This window comes from Periplaneta americana, chromosome 4, assembly GCF_040183065.1.
Source record: "Periplaneta americana isolate PAMFEO1 chromosome 4, P.americana_PAMFEO1_priV1, whole genome shotgun sequence".
Classification (NCBI taxonomy): domain Eukaryota; kingdom Metazoa; phylum Arthropoda; class Insecta; order Blattodea; family Blattidae; genus Periplaneta; species Periplaneta americana.
The window spans coordinates 144,533,820-144,560,177 of NC_091120.1; the positions used below are offsets into that span (position 1 = coordinate 144,533,820).

At 37.2% G+C, this 26,358-nt stretch overlaps 1 protein-coding gene across 5 annotated transcripts in view; it reads left to right on the forward strand.

The window, feature by feature from the left end:
• The window catches only part of LOC138698253 (general transcription factor II-I repeat domain-containing protein 2A-like), a 109,033-nt gene that overhangs the window by 14,362 nt on the left and 68,313 nt on the right, over nucleotides 1-26,358 (forward strand). The window contains exon 1 of one of the 5 annotated variants that reach the window (XM_069824046.1): nucleotides 18,428-18,697. The exons of 3 other annotated variants lie outside the window; for them this stretch is intronic. The gene's annotated coding sequence lies outside the window, so the exon portion shown is untranslated. Of the gene's footprint in view, nucleotides 1-18,427; nucleotides 18,698-26,358 lie in introns of those variants that run through there. One more of the 5 variants, XR_011331795.1, reaches the window with a different exon arrangement.

Below are 26,358 nucleotides of genomic sequence, written 5' to 3' on the forward strand. Positions count from 1 at the left end.
ACATTGAAAAGAGAAGTATTTTGGACAATGGACGATCCACTCCTGTATTAAGCTCTATTGTTCATAAAGTCAGTGCTAAAGGTGCAAGAAAATTTAATCCTTCATGGTATGAAACACACAAATGGCTAACAGGAAGTGAAGTTAAAGCTAAACTGTACTGTTGGCCATGTTTGTTATTGTCATCTAAAGAAGGTACTTGGAATCATGATGGTTATTTTGACATGAAAAATTTATCGAATGCCATTCACAAACATGAAATTTCAAAAGATCATATCTGTAACTCGGTAAATCTAAAGAGACTTGAAAAGAATTTGAATCCAATTTCGGAAATGTTGTCTGAACAAGAGAGGATTGCAAGACAACAATATAACAGTACAGTAGAAAAAAACCGACAAATTATGAGACTGATTGATGTAACAGTATTGTTATGTAAGCAAGAGTTAAGTTTTCGAGGACATGATGAAAGCGAGCTCTCATTGAATCGCGGGAATTACATAGAAATTGTAACTCGTATTTTCCATTACGACGAAGATTTACGTCAGCACTGGGAGGAACTAGGACAAACATTCACAGGGCTATCGAAAACCATTCAAAATGACCTTATTGATTGTATATATGACGAAATAATGGCTAAAATAAAAAATGAAATTAAGGAGGCCCCTTTCTTTTCAGTGCAGTGCGATGACACAACAGATATAACGGAAGTCTCTCAATGTTCAATTATTGTGAAGTATGTAGATAAGTTCGGAACGACTCAAGATCGATTTCTAGGCTTCTACAATGTTAGCACTAGCAGAACTGCCATAGAATTATGCACTTTATTAGTTGAAGTTCTCAAGGATTTTGATATTAAAGACAAATTGATTGGCCAATGCTATGATGGAGCTAGTGTTATGGCTGGTGAAATTTCAGGACTTCAGGCACTAGTGAAAGAACATGCTCCACAAGCACTGTTCACACATTGCTGTGCTCATAGACTAAATCTTGTATTGCAAAATGGAGCAAAATGTATAAAAGATGTGCGCATTTTCTTCTCTAATCTCCAGGCTTTCCCTGCATATTTTCATAAATCACCTAAACGCACAGCTGTTCTGGATAAAGTAGTAGGCAAAAGGATACCGACAGCTAGTGATGTGCGCTGGAGTTCTAATGCTAGAATTCTGAAGACGGTTTCTAGCCGAAGAGAAAACATAATCACTGTTTGCAATGACATAGAGGAAGATTCACTTTCCAGTTCTGAATCTATAAATGGGGCTATAGGACTAAAAAACAATCTTCAAAACATGAAATTTGTTTTTTTATTGACTGTGTACGAGGATATATTTTCAATGACAGAAGTACTCTTTGATATATTACAGAAGAAATCACTTGACATACAGTACTGTTTTTCAGCTATTCAGAGACAAATAAAGAAATTAGAAGACATGAGAAATGACTGCAAGGCCGAAGAATATTTCAACATTGTGAACAGAACAAGTGATCTGAAAATAACCAGAGACAGTTCTACTTCAAGTCTAGCCCATTACAGACAGCTATACTTTGAAATTTTAGATAACATTATAGTTCAGCTTCAGACTAGGTTCAGAGATATTCAGAAATTAGAATTCCTTCACTTGGTAGATTCATCACGATTTAGCGAATTCAAAAAATTGTTTCCCTGCTAAAGAGTTAAATTCATTAAAATGTCATTATTCTCTTCACTTCGATTTTTCACGACTGAAAAATGAATTGGAATTCGTCTATTCGGACGATCAGTTCATGTCTCGTAGTGCAACGGACATTATCAAGATGTTTGTGGACAGTGATATACAGAGCGTATTGCCGGAAGCCTACAAACTGTTTTGCTTAGCTGCAACAATACCAGCAACAAGTTGTAGTGTTGAGAGAAGTTTCTCTTGCCTGAACAGAGTAAAGTCTTATTTAAGGAGTACCGTGGGACAGAGTAGAGTGACAGCCTTAGCCACAGCATCAATTGAAAGAGAGATTCTACATTCGCTGGAAAAACAGGAGTCGTGGTATGATGTCGTCATTAAGTCGTGGTATGCTTGTAAGAAGGATCGGCGCATAGACCTACTGTACAAATGAAGGTAAGATAATCAAACTCAGCGTTCCCCAAGCGCCTGCAGGTCCTACTGCAAGCGAAACATTTTTAGCATAGCATAATATACTGCAGAATGGAAAATAAGCACTGTTTTGTGGGTTGTGAGTGCCCGGAATGTAGGCGGTTGATGCTCACTGTATATATTATTATATCATTATGTTCTGTAAATTTTGCCTACCCTGGACATTTGACTACGAGCCGCCACTGTAGATCACAACTGAACTCCATACGAAAGGTTTACTTTTTAAACAGAAAATAGGCGTCCTGTGTTGAAACAACCATTAAAATGCAGTAAATAATACAAAACCCACACCCATTGAACTTCGAAGGAACAGAAGTCACTTCACGCAACGTTTTCATTTTGCATACGAACTTGAAGGTACATCAGTAAAGTAAACAACTGACGTCATCCTTTAGCCCCTGTTCCTTAAACCTGTAGCCGTCTCTCGGCAGTGTTTTGGTGTCTAAACTTTGTTACCTAATCATCGGAGTGAAGTATTGTATTCGGGAAAATGTAAATTCGTCCGAAACTGGCAAACACGTCGCATTTCGAAGGTGTGACATTTTAATCGAACATGTAAACTCGTCCGCCTAGCGTTTATTTCTTTACATTGTAACACGTAAACTCGCCCGCCAAGCGTTTATTTCTTTACATTGTAACATGTAAATTCGTCCGCCTAGCGTTTATTTCTTTACATTGTAACATGTAAACTCGTCCGCCTAGCGTTTATTTCTTTACATTGTAACATGTAAATTCGTCCGCCTAGCGTTTATTTCTTTACATTGTAACATGTAAACTCGTCCGCCAAGCGTTTATTTCTGTACATTGTAAAGAATTTGAATACTCCTTATTCAAATATTTACGATTTTATCAACGTTTTAAACTAATTTTAGACAGAAACGTACATCAAGCTACAAAGTATAAACACACAGAGAATAATTAAATGAGCTACCAGGAATAAGCAACTGCGTATATCCAAAGCCCTAGAAAATTATAAAGCAGGGAATTTGTCCATGGTGGATTTTATTAAAATTACTTCTTATCATTTTAATCCAAGAGAAGTTTGTTCATGGTAGATTTTATCAAAAGTACTTCTTATCATTTTAATTCAAGATAAGTTTGTCCAGTCGGCCTGGGTGGCGTAGATAATTAAGACACCTGGCCTCTGTGCCCGAGGTTTTTTAAATATTTGTCTATGATAGATTTTATTAAAAGTACTTCTTTTCATGAGAAACATTTTTAACATGCCACTTGCCAGTCCTAAGCCTGAATAAAATGGAAAGGAAAATGTTCTCCTTAGCTTTCGGATGAGTTTACGTTTCCATGATTCTGACATTAAGTAGTATGCGGACGAGTTTACACTTCCATGATATAGATATTTAGTAGGAATGCGGACGAGTCTACAAGTCAGATTATAGGTAATTATTTCTATCGGACGAATTTACAGTTTCCCAAGTATTCGGGATAGTACGGGTTTCCGATGCTAAAGGGTTTGGGTCTCTGGGTCCCTGAGGCTTATCAGCCTGCTCTTATGCGGACGGGACCTGCTTTACCGGCACTGAAGCAGGATGGCCAGCATCGAATTCACGAATGCCACTCAGGCCACCTGTAAGACTTGGACAATCGTCGCATAATATAAGGACGCTCGAAGGGTCAAGCCGTATCTAAGTGCACAGACTCGTCCCTGGTCCAGCTCTCGGAAAGCTAAGCCAAACCAAAGGTATCGGGAGCCGTTAGAACAAAAATATAGCTTCCTGGGACAAAATACGACCTCTGTTAATAGCATGTATAAAATATAAAAACTATAAATTGTACACCTGTAGTGGATAATTAATGTTGCCCGTGGCAGGAGCAAATTAATACCTACTGAGCAGGGGATACCAGATTATTCAGAGGGGGACGATCCCTGGCATTTCCCCGTCAATTCGCACACAGTGGATGACCGATTCTGAGGGACATGAGGAATGTTGTTGTTGTTTAGTTAACTGTCCGAAGACAAGTCTGAACCTTACAAGTGATATCAAGAAGGCATCACTTATGAGTAGGGTACGGATTTTTAGGTCGTTAAATTGTAATTTTAGGTGCCTAAAATAGGCTTAAAAGTGTAGGCAATAGTCTCTAAAGAATCGAAAATAGGCTCTAACAAAAATAGTTTTTTCTTTAAGAACATGTTCCAAATCATCAGGAATTCACATTTAAACTTTAATAATTTTGAATGCTTATACACCGTTACTACCACTACTACTAAAAGTACAAGAACAACAAATATCTAACTAGTTATACATAAACTAAACAATTAAATGTGAAAAATAAGTTTTAGACATAAATTTAGTACACAAACAAGTGAAATATAATACATTTTTACCAACCCTTGTCCGTTAATATCCATAATTAGATTCACAATAAATTACTAATAGCTACTTTTTCTAAATTTTCAACTACAGTTCATGCATTTAGTCAAGACACTCGCGATGTCCAGTACGGGAACAACGTTTCTGTGAAGGGAGTAGGAGTAGAAGGGAAGGTCGGGCGTGTGTCTACCGAGTTCAAGGCAGAGACTTACCCATTCCCCTATAATTCGTAAGTAGACTCATCCGATCTCGTGTGCAGCTGTGTACGAAGAGTGGGAGAGTGTATTGACAAAATGCATGAGCTGTAAAAAGCAATGCCGTCTGTCACTCAACACAATTTGTATGCTGAAAATGAACGTTCCACATCCACTGAAGTAACAGGAGCGTATTTCAATTTTGACACTAGATGGACAGGAATTTTACATTGTAAATCCGTGTTCTTCCCTGCTAGGACATCTGAAGCAGTACGCAGGTCCTCTGCAGAACTTGCTCCAGTTTATCCCGTAGGCCTACTTTATTTCCAACAGAACCAGGGGCATATTTGGAATTTAAAATACAAATTTTCGAAATAAGAATGAATGTTTTGTCCTATTAGAGTTAAAACATACTAAATAGGTCAAAATAGGCATTTTGGGTGCTATTAAAATACCAATTTTAGACAGAGTTTTATATGCAACGTGTACTTGCAAGTTTTTATGAACTTAGCTTTTAAGGATTAAAATAAGTTTTTACCTAAAATCCGAAGTCTACTTATGAGACAACTAGGCCAGGAAATAATGGGGTAGGATGGCCAGTTCCTTTCCCCCTGTGCTTTGATATTTCACGTAAGTTGCAGGCCTATACAAGGCCACATTGTCAACACAGCTGTTTTGCCGTACGAAGGTCCAGTATTGGTTTGAAACCATCTGTTCGAACCATGTTTTATTGTCGTTATGTACTGCCAGTGTAAAGAAGTAACCAATAAACTGGAGTATCTGACTCAGAAATTGTGGATTCATGACACAGAGGATGAAGATGCCATACTATACGCGTGAGTCTTTGTCAGTAGGCGTGAAGTAACCTCGTTAGTCTGACATACTAACAAACCTGATGATCGCGGATTGACTCATAGAGACGTGGCTGCAGTCATCCACAAGTAATTAATATTTGCTGTTCTCTTTATCCATGGGCATACTGAAAAGTATCCATGAGTAAGAAACTAGTTTCCAATTTTTTTCTGTTCACTTTGTCCTCGCGCAGTGCAACGTGAGTTCAAGGAAGCGACCAAGTCACGCGGTATAGGAATGTGGAGTCTCCCTTTTTAGTCGCCCGCGATGTATGCAACTGCTAATGCTTAACTTCAATGTTGATATTAAAGTGGGCGCAAGCAATGATTCGTTGTTTTGAACAGGTATAGACTGGAGTTTTTCCACAGCTGTATAATAATCAATAAGGAATTCACATCCTTTCGAAGACTGGCTCCATCCTCGTCTTCAGGTGAAAAAGGGGATGAGAACGGTATCCTACTTGTTGGGGTCGTTACAAGCAGCTATTCCTAGTTACAGTGTTGGCACAGTCTAGTACTGTTCTCCAACCAGGAGATCAACCATGAAAGGAATGTGCTTACTATTGCGACATGTATTGGAGCAAAGTAGATATATAATATTATCGTTATAACGTCTGTTTAAAAACCATGCGCTCTCTTGCATTTGTTATTTCTTGTATGGAGAGATTAAAAGACCAGGAAATTAACAGTGATCTAATTTTGTAACTAGGGTAGTATAAACATGTGTGTATCAATGTTATTGTTTGTGCTCTGACAGCGAGCCAATAGAGATATGAGTATCCACGTGTGTGACCTTATGACATCTTATGACACCAACATTCATTCACAGCATTATAGTCGGAGGCACCTATTTTGGCAGATGACCTCGATGACATTTCCAGTAGGAGAGCCAATATTGTTTGTGTAAGCTGCGAGAATGAGATGCGATAACATTCTGAGTCATTCATATTTTCATAACAGCAGCTCATATCAATTATCCTTATTATGAAACACACCACGGTACAGTTCTACTCAAAGAATACCTTTAAAAATGTAAATGACTTCCGTTCGCAATGATTTTACAATACGTCTCCTACATTTTCTAAATTAAATTAATTCTTAATTAAAAGGAAAAAGCATTGCATTGCGCATATATATATAATCCTATCCTTACCAGATCAATATACAAGATCTGTCCAGTAATAATCTAAGGATCGTCTACTGGTGGTGCGACAATTCAAGTTAATAAAATTACGATTCTTCTTAATAATCAAAATATAATTTGGTTAATTGGATAAAATTGCATGCTGCGGAAGTTAGATTTATATAAGAGTATAATAAATGGGATTGTAATGGATATTACAAGGGCAATAATTTCTTCACACGCACATTGTGAATAGAACAGAGAAGAAAACATTTTAAAATATTCGAAATCGTACAAAATATCGGAGAAACCAATTTTCCCTGCACAAATTGCACCAATTGAAAAATATAATTACCATTCACAATAATTACTATATTTTATGGATTCTAAAAAGTTGTTTATTAATCTAGAGGTATTGGTTGATGACTATATAAAATTCCAGCACAACATTCATTCAGAATATGTAGAAATTACACTTTGGATTTTACTAAATGTATAGGCCTACTATCAAAAGGTGTTACATACCCCCTTAAATACTGTACATGTGTTACCTGTGCAATATCCGATGTTTAATTTTTTTAAATATACAGTACCGTAATTTCACACAACTATGGTCCAATATCTCATCACTTTTTAGATTTCTCAATGTAATTTACAAAATAAAACTATTAGAAGAATGTTTTTTATTGATATCAACTTTAGAAAGGTCAGGAATTAATATCAACACTTTTGTTATTCAAAATGGAGTTGGTATATGGAACATCTTTTCATAAACTGTGGACTATAGTTGTGTTATGAAGTCACAAGTATAGTCCATTGAATATATCCTAATATAAATCGCTCATGGACTACAGTTGAGAGGATGTTTTGCAACTGTGTCATACAGCAGTCAATAATTTTTAATATAAAATACAGATTTTGCAGGAGACAGTGAGAAAAATTATTTATTTCTTAATTTTAACATAACTGCTGTTTCTTTAAGAAAAATACAATGGAATATCCACCTTCACTTTCACGGTAGAACTCTCTACTGCCTTCCCCTTGCAATAACCTTTGTTTCTGCTTGAGCAAATTGCAATTTTGGAAGTAGATGGTAATGAAAAATGTTCAATATCTTCTGCTGAAATACTTTTACCTGACTCAACATCAAGTTTCTTCTTTCTCCTCTTTATGGATGTTCCTTGTTCTGTTGCTTGATTCGTTGTCATTTCTATATATTTTATGAATTGTCTGAAACAGCACTTCCTTCTGGGTTTCTGACGTTAGGATCAGAACATGATGGCACACTTTCTAGAACTTCAACTGCACAAAGAGGAAAGATTCCAACATTCCTGAATCAAACTTGCAAATTTGCTTGCGATATCAGAATACAGTAACTTTATACCAGAGCTTAATTAACAATGGAGGAAATACATTTTTGGAATCTGTTGGCATGCTTCTTCCATCTGGTGTCCTTTTCATCAAGTATTTGCCGCCAATGGTATTTCAATTTCGAAAACCAGTTCTGTTTAGTGGTTGCATCAGATCGGTCACATTTGGAGACTGCAAAACCTGTGATAATTCATTCTTGTGACGTTCTGAAAAGCATTTTGCCCAACGTCTTCCAGGTAGATTCTTAGTGAATGCTGGTACTTTGCGGTCGTGGCTATCCAGGTACATTTTCACATTACACCTGAAGTAGAATAAAGTTATCAGAAATCCAAGATTGGACATGGATACAGCATTTTCGACGAATGCACGAATGCTTTTTTTTTCTGAAGACAAGAAGAACCATTGTCAATCAGGTGAGTTTAGTTTATTTTCATCCAGTGCTCTCGATTTAGGTATTGTAGAACTACGAGGTATTTTGTACTTTTCTGCGGCTTCCCGCTGCGTCAGTACCTTGTTGGTGATATCTTTTATACAAAGATCCATACTTCTGTCATCATATGGCTTATAGGAACTTCCTGCCAAATTTCTACGAAAAAGTTTATTAGATGGCACCACCAAAAGCTGTAAAAACATTGTGTAATGTGAGAACCGAAACCAGAAGTCGGGACACAACTATGGTCCACAAAAATTATAGGACCATAGTTGAACTCCAAGTACCATTTTTCATTATTCTTCCAATAAATATGAAAATACATATGCAACTGTAAAAATATTCATTAAATGTATGTAAATACTAAATTACCTGTCATATAGACCATCAAGAACACAGAAATTGTTGTGGTAACTGAGGCAAAGAAAGTTTCCAGTGGACGAGGTAACATGCAAAACCTAAGTCCAATTGACAGTTGACTAGCGACGAAACATGGCAGACAGGATGAGTTTCATAATCCTCACAATATTACTATATCTATGCTCTATGCTTTAGTATTTAAATAATCACTAACTGTCACTAGGAACTGAAATATCACTGTTTTCGTGGGCGCGTGTGTTTGGACCATAGTTGTGGCTTAGGACCATAGTTGTGTGAAATTACGGTAATTCATAGTATTGAAACTGCCATATTGAATTCGCACAAATTGTATTATTCGTAATTTTCGTCTCGAAAACCCCTAAGATATCTAATTTAATTTTTCACCCATTTTTGTCCCACTCCACCACTTTAGGGACAAAGTCGGACTAAATAATACCTTATTCCTATTCTGTGATCGCAAAGATCCCCAGATATCGACTTTCATCGAATGGTATGAGATTTCTCACTCCCTTCTGCTTTTTCATCAGTACCTTAGGATATGGTATGTAAAAAATGTAAGAATGTTTAACCAATATTGTATTAAATTTTATGTCTCTAGTTAAATACAGTTTAGTGAATTTTTAAAATCGTCGACTTCTTTCTCTCTCCTCTCTACTCGGAAGTAAAAAAAAAAAAAAAAAAAACTGAAGTTATTTCAAGGGAGTAGCCTACATGAAATTGAATTTTTTTACTTTCCTTATACATTTTAGAAACAATTCTGAGAGATGAGATGAATAGTCTAACCCAATTTTATGAGTGAATCTTTGTTTTAAATTTAAAGGCTGCACGTCTGCTGGTTAAAAAAAAATAAATCGGTATAATTATTTTGATCATTACTGCCTCCCATTTTCCATTCCTTAATGTTCGTATTTCGTAAAACTCAGTCTTATCTATTGACTAAGGATTAACATATTTCCATATACATACATACATATATATATATATATATATATATATATATATATATATATATATATATATAAGAGATTATATTTCCATTTCGTACAATATTCTGGTCACGAGACATAATCATATACTTTGTCTTTTCGGGATTTACTACCAAACCTATCGCTTTATTTGCTTCAAGTAAAATTACCGTGTTTTCCCTAATCGTTTGTGGAGTTTTTTCCTAACATATTCACGTCATCCGCATAGACAAAAAGCTGATGTAACCCCTTCAATTCCAAACCTTCTCTGTTATCCTGAACTTTCCTAATGGCGAGCGGAGTTAAAAAGTAAAGGTGATAGTGCATCTCCTTGCTTTAGCCCGCAGTGTATTGGAAAAGCATCGGATAGAAACTGGCCTATACGCACTCTGCTGTAAGTTTCATTGAGACACATTTTAATTAATCGAACAAGTTTCTTGGGAATACCAAAGACACATATAGACTACTGTAATATTTGTTTAGCTTTTGGAGGTGACTGTCCAGAGTGCACAAATACTAGGGCGTGCATGTTTACTATTATGTCCTACCCATTCCACTGCGACAGAGATAAAAGCCGATCTTGCAGCGGTGAGGACTCGTTCTCCAGTTCACGTTAAGAAAATCCATCTGCCAAAATCCCTGGCGCGACCTATACTCCCTTTCGTTTCATCCGGCAGAGACTTTCTCGTGGTTGGAGCACAGTATATACAGTCACGAAGCTTGAGTTGTGAGGGTGCTAGGAACAATAGACTGTGCCGGTACTATTTCGCATTGTCTGTAATGAGGCGATATTAGCGATCCTAGTGGTTAGCAACTATGTATTGATGCATATTTACTACGTATTGAGCTTCGTGACTGTATATAGTAGACTGTGGTGTTGGTCCAATATTGTTCAAGATTGCAATCTGTAGTGAGCAGTAGAAGTCGTAGTCATAATAATAAAATAGGTAAGCAGTAGTTGCCATAGGTGTAAATTGTAATGATACTGGTAGAAGTAGTGATGATATTTTGTTTGTGATAGCAGTAATGATGGTAGTAGGAGTAGCAATAATCTTCATTTCAAACAAGATTTTTAATTGGTTATTTTACGACGCTTTGCCAACAACTATGGTTATCTAGCGTCTGAATGATATGAGGGTGATAATGACGGCGAAATAAGTCCAGGGTCCAGCGCCGAAAGTTACCCAGCATTTATTTGCTCTTAATGGGTTGAGGGAAAACCCCGGAAGAAACCTCAACCAGGTAACTTGTCCCAGCCAAGATTTGAACCCGGGTCCACTCGTTTCAAAGTTAAACATGCTAACCATTAATCCACAGCTGTTGATTCCAAACAAGATGACTCCGCATGTCAACAAATGCACGTGTCTGAAGTCCTTCCTATAGGTTGCACGACAGAGAACCTCTTCATGGTGTCAGGAATGCGACGTTCAGTTTCCTCTCCGAAAGCACAATCTCTTATTATATTTTCGAAGTTTTAATGGGGAATTTGTGGCTCTAAATACGCGAAGGAAATACGATACATGAAGCAATTGGAAAACTAATAAAGGCTGTCAAGAAAGAATGTGATTTATAGGTGAATCCAGCACAGACCGTTAGCAATGAGGCATGATAACATTACAAGCAGGCTTACAGTCCCGATTTCGACCATTGCGTCCCGCGTCCCGAAATAATTTGCTCATGTGTTGAAATGTCCCGATTTCGTTGCATATTAGACTTTACAGCTGATTTTCGTTCCTATCACATTGTTGGATTTAGTCTGGATTGGAAAGATATTTCCGCACAGTCTCATACAGACATAGTTACAAAATGGAGGAATAATGACTCTAGTACGCATGCTCATGGCAGAAATTTAATTCTCGTTGATGTGTCAACAGAGTGACGGGTGCAGTGATCATAATACACAAGTTAGGGCAGGTTTGAGCACAGCTTACTGAACCATCTATTCTCTGTACTTTGGCTTTAGTTCGGCGCCATTCCGTATTATATCCACTTTGTTCCACTTGATGCGTCATTCATTGGTTTCGTCGAAAAGTGAAAAAAACAATTATAGGCCTACTACCACTTCTACGACAGATATAGATTAGATTAGATTAGATTAGATTAGATTAGATTAGATATAAGCGAGGAAGACAACAAAGATTTGTAAAATACCGCAGCCCCTCACGTGTGATAAGATCTGATGACTCTGGTGATAAATCACGTAAACGTCTGCATTTTCGGAGAAGAGTGGCTGGAATCTTTTGTGTAGGTATGTTAGGTTAGTTCGGGTTAGTTCATATTACGTTAAGTTAGGTTAGTATACTTCATTAAGATGGTTACTGGTTTCCATTTCTTTTATAAGGGATTTATACTGTTTTTCAACTTGTTTTGTTGTCATTTTGGCATGTTTTTGTATTTTTTTTTTACATATGAAATTATGTAGTTGTTAAAATATACATAGAGCCTATACTGTTATAATACTATTGTTGAATATGTGGATTGATAGATGGAAATAATTAGCGCAATAAAATTGTCAGTAACGTTTGTGTCAGTAATTTTTACTTACGAAAGTTGGCAAGTCTAATTGCAAGGACATGTGGTTTGTTTCATATCACTAACCTAAACATAGACATGGGAACGGTGGTCGGTCAGTCAATTTCTGTTTGCTTCTGTTTCCTTGTTCTGTTGTTTTCCTTGTATCTGTGCTGTGCGGCATTAAAATTTATTGCATGTTATTAACGTCCTGCGACATAGCCTACTTACTGAACTTTTATTACATTCCTGGCTCTGTGCAACGCCACAGTTTACGGAGAGGAGGAAGAGAGATAGAAAAATGTTGTACTAATCTGTAAGAAAAGGTATGTCTAAATTCTTAGCCTACACTCAGAAAGCAGTGACCATAGCATTAGTATGAACTAACCCGAACTAACCTAACATACCTACACAAAAGATTCCAGCCACTCTTCTCCGAAAATGCAGACGTTTACGTGATTTATCACCAGAGTCATCAGATCTTATCACACGTGAGGGGCTGCGGTATTTTACAAATCTTTGTATGAAGGCAACCAGATATCTTTTGTTTTGCTATTTAGTACTCTGAAAACCACGATCAAGATAAGCAACTTGAAACGCAACGGTCTAAGGCAGTGATGTCAAAGCAAGCGCATTTTTCTGACCTTGACGTCGTGCGCGGGCAGCAAGCGCTAAGTATGGAAAGAGGAAGGGTTGTGTATATGAATAAGGAACCTGTTGGATTAAGAAAACAGTGGTGCACAAACTTCAAACGGAACGTGCAATTTTATGTCGTTATTTTTATATGGCTTCTTTCTGTTCAATATTATCTATATTGTCTGTAAAACAAAAGTACTAACACTGATTTCTTAATATTGCACTTGCGTTTTAAATCTTAATAACATTATAGAGAGTTAAGAAGGAATATTCACTTAATTCCATAGTAGTATAATATTATACTGTATTAAGTGCATGAAACACATCATTCATAAAGAAAGTGATATTCCAAAAAAGAGATTGAGTATGACATGATAAGTTGGAATTTATATGGACGGTATCTTCAGCCTTACAAAAGTAATCAATAAACTAATCAAAACGATATTACAGTACAAAGCAAAGTTACCTAGGTACTGTCTCTGTTTTAAGTGTAACCCTAATATTACATAACAAAACTCTTATCGCATTATGCTTTTAAGGTGATATTTGTGAGCAACTTCCTATCATCAGATTATTAAATTATTTTCTCGAAATGTGCTGAAGCTATAGAGCTGACATTTTTACAACACATGGGCACGTATCTTTTGCTTATGATGTAACAGTAGTTGCTTTGTTAATTCATTTCCTTACAAACAATTTCCATGCGAATATTTTCAAAATTTTCAATACACTATCTTCAGTAATACATATATAGGCCTACGGTATATTAGATTTACGAAAACATTCTGTAAGGCTACTAAATAAATAGGCCTATATTTCAAAATTTCACTTTTTTATACGAAAAGCTGAGAAAATATTTCTTTTGAATAAAAATATCAAACTTGTGAAAAATGAGCATTAAAATTAAAACTTACATTCTTATAATGCACTCATACTTCTCAGGCAAATCTAAAAATTAACATGGACACAATTTTAATAAGTTCTCTTCCCTTTATCTATTGAATTGGTGCTGGCCATCCCTGAATAAAGCTCGACCAAGCGGCATATGCCACCTCTTTCGTCTGTCTCTTTCCTTTCCGCTGTAAAGCGCTCAGGCTCTCCTGGGCTCTAAAGCGCGCGCTTGCTCCTGTGGGCATCAATTGATATGCCTGAGTTAAACGGAAAGAAAATCCTTTAACAGTTTAACAAACGTTTTTATAATAATTCTCATATATTGCTGACAACTGTTCAAAATGAACTTACTATCACCAGTGACTTGTACCTGCGTGCCATACGTGCTCTCCACATCGCATACGGGCGATGAGGCACGCTTGCGCTCTCGTTGACATAGCCTCGTTTAGGCACAGTGAAAACATAAACAAAGTGCAGGTAACGTATGGGGGAGGTCGAGCCGTACAATAAACACGAGGGATGCACAAGGTTTTAGTTACAATTAATTATATTAATTAACATTAATTGACATTATATTTTCCAAAAACAAAATAAAAGAACACAAATTGCATAATATTATCATCTACACATTTTAACAAACAAGGAATTGTAATGTTGAAATAATTCAATATAACGAATCAAATTTTCTTACTTAGTCTATATGATGTTTTCAAATAGCAATTTTACGGTCTTGAATTTCATTCTCTTTATGACTAACATAATATCACAGTCTTCTGTACTGTACCTGAATAAATTGAGAAGGGATAATAATTATTATGTTTAGGAAATAGTGTTGTCACTTCAAACTAATATAGTGTAATTTTGTTAATTCGGCCACAGAAGACGGTGATATTATGTTAGTCATACAGAGAATGAAATTTATGACCGTAAAAAATGCTGCTTGAAAGTAACATCATATAAGTAGCAAAATTTGATTTGTTATATTGAATTATTTCAACGTTACAATTGCTTGTTTGTTAAAATGTGTGTATGATAAAGTTATGCAATTTGCGTTCTTTTGTTTTGTGTGTTTTTGGAAAATATAATTTCAATTAATGCTCCGCCATAAATGTTGTAACTAAAACCTTCTGCATCCCTCGTGTGTATCGTACGGCTCGTCTTCTCCCACACGTTATTCATGTTTTCACCGTGTCTGAACGAGGCGTTCTACTGTATTAGGTCACGTGCACAAGTGCAATGTCGAAACACCAGTCATATTATTTGAATTCACCATTGACATCCTGTGATGTTGAACGGTCGTTCTCAAAATTTAAAAGCTGTTTGAGTGAACGCCGCAGGACGTTTCTCTTCGCAAATCTTTGTGTATGTCCGCAGTGTGTGCCCAGTACCGATTGTGTAAAAGCTATAGTCAATGCTTGCTAAAGTATCCTGGTTCCACCCTCTACTTATGAGGCAACTAGGCCAGGAGAAATGGGGTAGGGTGCCCAGTTCTTTTCTCCTTCCATTGCATACATCGCCGATTAGTTATACAGAGTGTTAAAAAATACGGGGCATAATTTCAGGTATGCATTTCCCACATGTAGACAACCAAAATAGTTCATTACAACATGTGTCCGGAAATGCTTTATTTCCGAGTTATGGCCTTCACAACATTGAAATTCACCGGAACGTTTTTCTTTCCGCAGGTCGTTGCCGTCAAAGGAGACATTAAGAGGGCACTCTGACAGTTCATTCCGAGGCGAAGGTTACATTCAGTGTTGTGTAGGCGTTAGACTGTGCGACATGTATTCAAATCAAGAGCTGGCAGAGATACACTTCATGTACGGTAAGGCGGACGGCAATGCTGCGCTGGCTCGTCGTTTGTACCAGGAGAGGTACCCACAGCGACAATGTCCAGATCGGAAGACATTTGTACGTCTCCATTACCGTCTATGCGAGTATGGAAAATTTAACTCTCCTGGTTTGGGAAGGGGACGACCAAGATCTACAACTCCAGAAGTACAGGAGGAGATTCTGGAGGCTGTGAACATGACTCCTTCTATCAGCACACGAAGGATAGCGTTGCAAGTCATTGTTCCTCATACGACTGTCTGGAGACTGTTGAAAGAGTATCAATTGTATCCTTATCATTTGCAACGTGTACAGGCCCTGTCACCAGCAGATTACCCTGCACGAGTTAGGTTCTGTCAGTGGTTCTTGCAGCAGTGTGGTGTAAATCCGAACTTTCCTGCCTTTGTATCATTTACAGATGAAGCACAGTTCACACGAGATGGCATAACAAATTTCCACAACCAGCATGTATGGGCATATGAAAACCCACGTGCAACTGTTCCATCTCACCACCAGGTGCGGTTCTCCTTCAACATGTGGGCCGGTATCATTGGTGATCGATTAGTTGGACCCCATGTACTTGTAAACAGACTTACGGGGCAGGCGTACACTAACTTCCTGGAAAACACCGTACGGTACCTCATGTTTTAGAAGACACTCCACTGATCAATCGTCAACACATTCACTTCTTGCATGATGGCGCTCCTGCACACTTCAGTCGTACGGCTCGCCGGTACTTTGATCGAAGGTTTCCTGATCGATGGATAGGTAGAGGTGGCCCAATTGCTTGGCCTCCACGCTCACCTGATCTGAACCCTCTCGATTTCTACTTGTGGGGCCATTTAAAATCATTGGTTTATTCGTCTCCGGTGCCTGATTTGGAATCCCTTCGGAATGGAATTGTGGCATGTTCTGAGGACATACGCAATACTCCTGGAGTTTGGGATCGTGTTCGCAGGTCAATGAGACATCGATGTGAGGTCTGTATTCAAGCAGGAGGTGGACATTTTGAACATCTTCTGTAATGACAACGACCTGCGGAAAGAAAAACGTTCCGGTGAATTTCAATGTTGTGAAGGCCATAACTCGGAAATGAAGCATTTCCGGACACATGTTGTAATGAACTATTTTGATTGTCTACATGTGGGAAATACATACCTGAAATTATGCCCCGTATTTTTTAAACACCCTGTATACTACTAATCAGACTTCAGAGCACACAAACAAACAATTGTTCTTCCCCTGGCACATATCGTCAAGTACTGCCTGATAATAGATACACAAATCAGCAGTGTTGCCAACTGGACGGATATTCCGTCAAAACTAACGGAATTTCAACTTAGCGGACGGGAAAAGAATGGCTTTGACGGGTGACGGATTTTCTGGCGGAATTTACGATTTACATAGTCTTTCGACTTTTTTAGCTGCTGTCATTTTAATTGTTTAATTTTTGGGGGATTTTACTTTTTCTTTGAACCCTGGCTGTGCCGTAGGCTACTATTAAAGAATCCTCTGTTTCAGATTTCCTCGTAATCAAGTCAAAGTTTGACGAATTATTATTTTAATCAAAATTGGTAAGTAAGTTGTGTTAAAATTTGGTTTTTATTTGTATATAGATATATTGAGTGGATCTTTTTTATTTTGACGGATTCTGACGGATTTCCAGGTGTTACACTGACGGGGATACAATTTATGTGGCGTATACAAACTCAAATGTAACACCTGCAACAACTTCTACATAGGACAGACAGGCAGATCATTTCAAACATGTTACAAACATCACAGCCATAATTACAAAACACCTCCACATATGCAGAATACATCACAAATGCCAACCACACCTACAGAGACATCAACACAGACATGGAAATACTGCACATCCAACCAAAAAGCCAGAAACTCAACACACTAGAACAATATGAAATATACAGACACACGAAAACACACCCCAACGATATTCTCAACACACAACTCAATTTCAAAACACATACACTCTTTGACTCTACATTACGAACGCACGCTCACAGGAAACAAGAGGAGCCAAGACGAACAACGACCAGTTCTGAAGATGACCCGTAAATAGGTCGAAACATGTTAACAAGGTACGTTAAAATTTAACACAAGAAAGTCTTATCATACATATTCCGAAGTAATACAGTGTTAAAAGTTGTGTAATCAAGATGTACAATTTATGTGTTGGCAATACTGCATATCAGCCAGAACCTCAGTCAGAGGCAATCCTCGTACGAGTAGCTTCATAATCCCCTGGGACCGGGGCCCAAACTCTTCCTACATCAGAATCGGAAAACTTTACTATCCCCAAGACTTATTTTTACTACTTCAGATGACGGATGAAATGAGGGAGAGTTACAGACTATTGGTGAAATGGAGGAAAACAGGCGTATCCTGAGAAAACCCCTCTGCAACGTCTTCTTTGTCCACCACAGATACCATCATCACGACCATCCGGGGATCGAACCCGGGCATCTGAATGGAAGACCAGCGCGCTAGCACTTGAGCCATAGGCTTATACTTGTACCTTCGAAATGGTCACGTTAGTCGCTACCGCGAAGGAAACAATTCGTTCGTAAACAAACATGGTAAACACACAATCTACTGTTCTGCTTTAATGCTTCAAGCTGCTTCAAGGTCAGGTTCTGACATTTAATTCGCCCTAGCTCGTCGTGTTGTGATCATGAATTTTCCTGTTCTGTTCCGTTTCATTCTGTCCTGATGCAGAATGGCTCACACGCCTCACACATCTACGAGCGAAACAGAGACGGAGGACAATAAGGAAAGTGCTCTCCTTAGCAACGAGTTGTTTTGAAAACAAGATGGCTTCCTAGCAACGAGAGACGTCATTGCTGTGGAGTCGTGGTGGAGTCTATAAACCCGCTCGCTTGAGCTTAAGAAATCGTCCTGTGTAGTTTCACGAGTTATAGTGCCATTGAAAGGCGACGCAGGCGTTCAGCGCAGTTTGACTCGGACAACAAAAAGCGACACGGCGAGGTCTGAGATGCGGAGCGCCGCCATGACGGAGGTCGAGGAGTGACGAGACGAGGTGAGAATACTGCACTAAATGACCCCCCCCTCCCCCGTGTTATACGGCAAGTGTATGAAGAAGGTATAAGGTTTTCGGGGTTGATATCGTAATTTATTCGTTATTTTTTACGTAATTTAGTCGGCCTCGGTAGCGTAGTCGGTGTGTATATATATTTATTCACTACAAATGGGTATATACCCGGTGGTAGTGGTAACTAATTTCACTCAATAATAACAATTAATAATAAACACAATTAATAAAAAATACAATTAATAATAAATTAATAATAATAATAATAATAATAACAACAGGAAGAATTCTAAATTAAATGAAGCACGTTCGATTAATTAAAAAGTGTCTCAGTGAAACGTACAGCAGAGTCCGTATAGGTCAATTTCTGTCAGATGCGTTTCCAATTCACTGTGGGCTAAATCAAGGAGATGCATTGTCTATCGCCTTTACTTTTTAACTTTGCTCTAGAGTATGCCATTAGGAAAGTCCAGGATAACAGAGAGGGTTTGGAATTGAACGGGTTACATCAGCTGCTTGTCTATGCGGATGACGTGAATATATTAGGAGAAAATCCACAAACGATTAGGGAAAACACGGGAATTTTACTTGAAGCAAGTAAAGGGATAGGTTTGGAAGTAAATCCCGAAAAGATAAAGATACAGTATGATTATGTCTCGTGACGAGAATATTGTACGAAATGGAAATATAAAAATTGGAAATTTATCTTTTGAAGAGGAGGAAAAATTAAAATATCTGGGAGCAACAGTAACAAATATAAATGATACCCGGGAGGAAATTAAACACAGAATAAATATGGGAAATGCGTGTTATTATTCGGTTGAGAAGCTTTTATCATCCAGTCTGCTGTCAAAAAAATTTGAAATTTAGAATTTATAAAACAGTTATATTACCGGTTGTTCTGTATGGCTGTGAAACTTGGACTCTCACCTTGAAAGAGGAACATAGGTTAGGGGTATTTGAGAATAAGGTGCTTAGGAAAATATTTGAGGCTAACAGGGATGAAGTTACAGGAGACTGGAGAAAGTTACACAACACAGAACTGCACGCATTGTATTCTTCACCTGACATAATTAGGAACATTAAATCCAGACGTTTGAGATGGGCAGGGCATGTATGACGTATGGGCGAATTCAGAAATGCATATAGAGTGTTAGTTGGGAGGCCGGAGGGAAAAAGGCCTTTGGGGAGGCCGAGACGTAGATGGGAAGCTAATATTAAAATGGATTTGAGGAAGGTGGGATACGATGATAGAGACTGGATTAATCTTGCTCAGGATAGGGACCAATGGCGGGCTTATGTGAGGGCGGCAATGAACCTCCGGGTTCCTTAAAAGCCAGTAAGTAAGTACGATCATTTAAAATAAAAGTAAATCTAATTTTTATCTTAACCCTAAGTTCGAAATAAAACCCACGAGTATATGTTCATACCTGCACAAATACCTTTCAGCACTACACTCATTGCGCCAACAACCCACTCACTGCACTGATACATTTCACTGATTCTATCCTGATTTCACTAACACTTCAAAAACATTTCACTGATCAAATACTTTGCACTGCCACTATATGAAACTTCACTGACAGAAACACACTTCAGCTATACAGCATACTTCACTGACACAAAACACTTCACACTTCACTGACACAACACACTTCTTCACTGATACAACACTTCAAATAACAAAATATCAATTACACCCTTTAAACAGTGTGTATAATATATTACCGTCTATTAGTAAAGTCCTTATGTCTATTTTTAAATACATAGCGCTGACCTTCTGTGTTCGAGGTTGCGGGTTCGATTCCGGCCCAGGTCGATGGCATTTAATTGTGCTTAAATGCGACAGGCTCATGTCAGTAGATTTACAGGCATGTAAAAGAACTCCTGCGGGACAAAATTCCGGCACACCGGCGACGCTGATATAACCTCTGCAGTTGCAAGCGTCGATAAATAAACCATATTCAATTTTTACGTAATTTACTATGAATTTGTTTTGCGTAAAAGACTAATTTTACGATAATAAAATATGTATAAAGTATTTTAATTACAGGTCATTTATATTACATCTTAAGGTTTAATTTTCTTATATATTTCAGTAAGAAATCATTAGTTGCTGAAAATTATGGGTAAACGAGCGCAGAGGTAGTTCTCTTCGTACTCCGCCAATACACCTTAAATTGTTTTCTAGCTATTTCTTCAGTATTACCAACATAACTTAGCTGACATTACGAAAGTTTCACGCTAGTATACACTAGACTTTGTTACGTTAATTTTCTGTCTCAAGTTAGATTAGGTTAGGTTAGTTTTGGCTAGATTAGGTTTGGTTAACTTTCGATATTTCTGTAGTCTACTATTACGTTACCACGTAAAGATACAAAATGTATTTACATTCTTAATCTCTAGTCGAGTCATATAAAAAATTGAGTGCCGACGCCAATTTCACACCGAAAGTAAGGGTCGAAAGTTGCTGTAAAAGTGGTGGCCAGAGGAGAGATGAGGTAATCTGTGATAGGTTAGGCTAGTTTAGGCTTTTATTATTTGTGCTTTACATAAACGAATCTGTTTCATGTTAGGTTAAGCTAGTTTAGGCTTTTGGTATGTCTTGCATATACGAATCAGTTACAGGTTAGGTTAGTTCAGGCTTTTGCTATGCATTGCATGTACTCAAAATTATCTGAGAATGTTCCCTTTATTGCTATCCGTCTTTCTTTGATAACGCTATTGTAAAGATTTACTAGAAGCTTACGTTAGGTTAGGTTAGCTTAGCTTAGCTTAGGTTAGGTTAGGTTAGGTTAGCTTAGCTTAGCTTAGAAGACGTCAAGGCCCACTCTCCCGGTGGTCTACTAGAAAATTCGGATGACAGCGATTGAGTTCGGGGATTTTCTAGTGCTGGGAAAGTCTGGTGATTTTTTGTTTAGTGACGTTTTCAGTACAGGCTGTTGTAATGGTCGATATAGGAACGAAGTCACATTACGTAAACTGTGTGCTTGTTTCATTATTACTTGTTCTGTTTTACTATTTGTTAGTGCTTATTCCATTAATAAAAATTATGCTTATTTCACATAGCCTAACTCGTGTCGTATGTTTTATAGTCCTACGTTTCTTTTTTCACTAGAAACCACCACATATTCACCTCCATTACGACTCACCTCTCATTTTAAACGTAATTTACTACATTTTCCAACAATTCTGTTTTATATATATATATATATATATATATATATATATATATATATATATCGCTATAAAATCCTTAAATATTCAACTCCATCTTAACAAAACCAAAAATCTCTTAAATTTTCACTATTTTCTCTTCCAAAATCACCGGAATTACCTGTGCGCTAGTTTCTCCAAGATTATTTAAAACAGCCACCTATTTACGATTTTAAAATTTATACATATTGAGAAAGCTTGTGACATCTGTTTCTTGCACTAATAGGCTACTTTAAATTAATTTATATAATAATATAATAATAATTTGATTTAGCTGGCAGAGTTAAGGCCGTAAGGCGTAAAGCCTTCTCTTCCACTCAACCAGCAAAACGTATGCGTACATATGTATGAACTTACAACAATTTGATTTAGATAAAAGTTACGTGTATACAAGAGTTACTTACGAATTAAACAATAGAATACTATGAACTATTAATTAAACAATGAAATAAAACTGTGTAGCAGAATTAAATTAAAATACATAGAATGTTAATATATTTAAAATAATGTTAGATAATGGGAAGAGGTAATTCAGAGATAATTTTGATAATACAGCGCTATCAGGATGCATGTCCAAAGAAAGAAGTTACCATATAGTTAATGACCGCTAAGTCAGTATAATTAGAGTCAAGTGTTAAGAAGGTTATCCTTTAAGCTATTTTTAAAAATGTTTGTCTTGCAGCCCCTAATACTTCGTGACAAGGAATGCCATTGTCGCGAGGTGGATACTGTAAAACAGGGGTTCCCAACCACTGTGTCGCGCAGCCCCTTGGAGTGTGTCGCGGAATTTTGGAATTGAAAAATAAATTTTATGTTATCCAGAAAGTCTCTTTAGAACGCATTTTTTTATTTACAACGAAGCCTTTGATATGGTAAATTTTATTTTGAGACAGACTTTACCAATGAAACGTGAACATCTGCAACAATGCTCAGTTTAATTTTTCTCATCATCATCATCATCATCATCATCATCATCATCATCATCATCCTTCATGGATTAGGAAATTGATTCCTGTAGCAGCTACTGAAATTGGTCCATCTATCTTTTGGCTGGTCTTCCAATCTCTCTTCTATATAATTTTTGGAAATATAAACCTCGGGGAAGAAGAGATGAAGAGATTTAATTTTTCTGCCTAGCGATAATTCGAATGAAATCGAACACCTGCAACAGTGCTTTGTAATTTGTTTACTCTTCCCACTTAGTAAAAAAAAAAAAAAAAAAAAAAAAACAGTCCTACTTAGTAAAAAACAAAATTTAGAATCATCAGAATATATTGGTCAGTTTCAGTATATACGTAGGCTACGTGTAAGCGGGTGATAGTGCGACTATTTTATCAAAAGTGCTTTATTTAGAGTTTATCATGGACAAATTTTTAATTCGGAAAAGACAGTCTGAATCAAAGTCTGGGTTATATGACAACAGTGTTAATTCAAACAATGTGAGCGAAAATTCCCTTCAGAGTTCACTAAAACCATACTGCGTTTCGTAAATATAGTGATGAATACATGCAATATGGTTTTACGTGGCGTGGAGATGACTATGAACAAAATCCCGAGTGTTTTATACGCTGAAATGTTTTGTCAAATCAGTCCATGGTGCCAAATAAACTAAAAATTTATTTTGAACTGCCGTTTTCAAATTTATACTTGTGTGAAACAGCATTTTTCTACTATGAAAACAGCGGGGGGGGGGGGGACAGATTGTTGCATCTTGAAGATAATTTTCGTGCGATAATAAAAATCTTTTATTGAACATCCGGTATACTAGATGTTTGACACACAGGTACCTTTGCTTTTTTCTAATGCCACTCAAGTTGCTGCTTTTTTTTTTATTTTTATTTTTAGAATTTTCGATTGCGTGTTAACATCGACCTATCTACAACACTGGATATCCGACACTACATAGAAGTTTTTATCAGTGCTTTTGTTCTGGCGGAACGCGCTGGAACGGCTTGAAAGTCTTAGTTGGACGGAAAGGAGGTTGAAAATAACAAAATTTCCGTGCAATGAACAGTAATCATCTCCCCGTTCGCTATAAAATATTCTATAAAGAGATACACCACATTTTTCTCCAGAAGAAAGCACTGGTTGTTGTTGTTATTATTATTATTATTATTATTATTATTATTATTATTATTATTATTATTATTATTATTATTATTAAAAACAAATACGTATGTCGCGATATCGTGGGCGTTCAGTAAAATGTGTCGTCAGTCAAAAAAGGTTGGGAACCACTGCAGTAAAAGATGATGAAAAACAATATGTTCTATGAAGAGGTATGCCACAGGTAAGTGATCTGCTATTTACGTCGTGGTTAGATAAGAGAAACGAGACGAAAGGTAATTTGGTGTTGAGGTGTGCAGAATTTGAAACAGGAAAGACAAACAGTGTAAAGTTCTTCGTTCTTTGAGTCGAAGCCACGAAGGACTTGCGAAGAACGGTGATATGTGATCAATTTATCATATCGCCGGATGTTGCACACGTATCTGACGCACATATTCTGAACTCTCTGTAACTTGACTGACAGTTCAGAACTTACGTCACTTAATAATCGAAGTGCGGCATTATTAGGGTTTGTAGTAGGGCAAGTTTTAGTTGCTGGGGCAAGAAGTTTCTTAAGCGACTCAAAACAATGAATGGAGGAACATATTTTTATATGGGTTGGATTTGAAAATTTTTGTAACAGCTTTAAATTCCTCGAATGTATTTTCGGGTGTACTAACTGGAGAAAGAAAAGAAGTTTGTTATACCGAAAAGAAGAAACTAGCGCACTAAAAGTTCAGGTGACTGTATTGCATTTTTGGTCCAGTGAAAATCCTACCGTGGCTGTTGACGTATAACGCCTTAAATATTAAACTTCACCTATAAATTCGAAGATTTTTTCTTCCAAATTCACCTGAACTTCCCGTGCGCCAGGTTACCCAGAACCCACCTGTTACCACGTATGTATACTGAAAATGTATATTTTAATCCAATGTTTCTCAACTTTGAAACCTTGACGGCCCACCAAAATACATTAACCTCCTGTCCACCAAGTGTACCAGTGGCTAAGTAGGCTTTTGTCCCATAGGAAATTTGTACAACGTACGAGTACATTAGCTTTACTGTTGTAGTTACCATTTTATATTATGTTGTGTATTGGAAGTATTGTTTTTGTATTCATAGTAGGCCTATTCTGCGTCCTTTGAGCAACCCTTTTCTTAAGAGAGTTATTATACCTTATGGTAAATTATTATCTCACATTAAAAGCAAACAATAAAAACTTTAAATTTAAAAATTCAATATCTGTAATTATACACTTCCTGAAATGATTTTCTTTAGTAACAGTGACATATTAAATTAGTCTTGCTAGTGAGCATTTTGCTGCTATTTATTCTTAATTAGATTTTCCAACATGGGCTCAAGTTTTGAGATAATTCGACGTAAACATTTCTTCAATTCGAGCCTGTTTCTTTGCTTGGTTTTTAGTAGAATCATTACTCCAAAAGTAGTTTTAGACAGAGGTGGTCGAAAAGGGAATAAGTAATTTAATAGCTTTTTCATGAAGCTTCGACTATTCTGCTTTGACCTCTGTGATGCAAAATTCGGAAATGCTCAGTATCATGAAGAGATGGTTTCGAATTCTTTGTCACATGACAAGCCAAAGAGTAGTAACATTAAATAGACATTAAGTTCACATGTTATCTTTCCTTGATTTCTCATTTTCTGGGGAATATGCTCTGAAAGCTTTCGTAAGAGTCTTGAGATGGTCTTTAATAGTTTCAGAGACTGACTTCATGCCAAAATCAGTATTCTCCATAAATGAAATCAGGGATGCTTTCAAACATCTTGAAGTTTTTGTCGACCTGGTTGGCAAGTTGATATAGCGCTGACCTTCTATGCCCGAGGTTGCGGGTTCGATCCCGGGCCAGGTCGATGGCATTTAAGTGTGCTTAAATGCGACAGGCTCATGTCAGTAGATTTACTGGCATGTAAAAGAACTCCTGTGGGACAAAATTCCGGCACATCCGGCGACACTGATATAACCTCTGCAGTTGCGAGCGTCGTTAAATAAAACAAAACAAACATTCTTTAAGTTTCCCTATGCAGTTATATTTTACAATATTTTAATCTTCTTGAATCCTTCTACCTCGTTCTGGCAATAAATATTGTTGTCGTCTTCCTTGAAGTCACACATTTAACTAACTCATTTATGATTATTTGGAGGAGAAAAATTCACTCTGGCGCCGGGAATCGAAACCTGGTCAGTTCTACGTACCAAGTGCTCTAACCACCGAGCTACGCCTAAGTTCAATCCATAAGTTCGATACCCGGCGCCGGAGCGAATTTCTCTCTCCGAGTTCGATCCTCGGCGCCGGAGCGAATTTTTCTTCTCTAAATAATCATTGCTACCATAACAGATATATTCTATATGACCAAAAACTAATCTT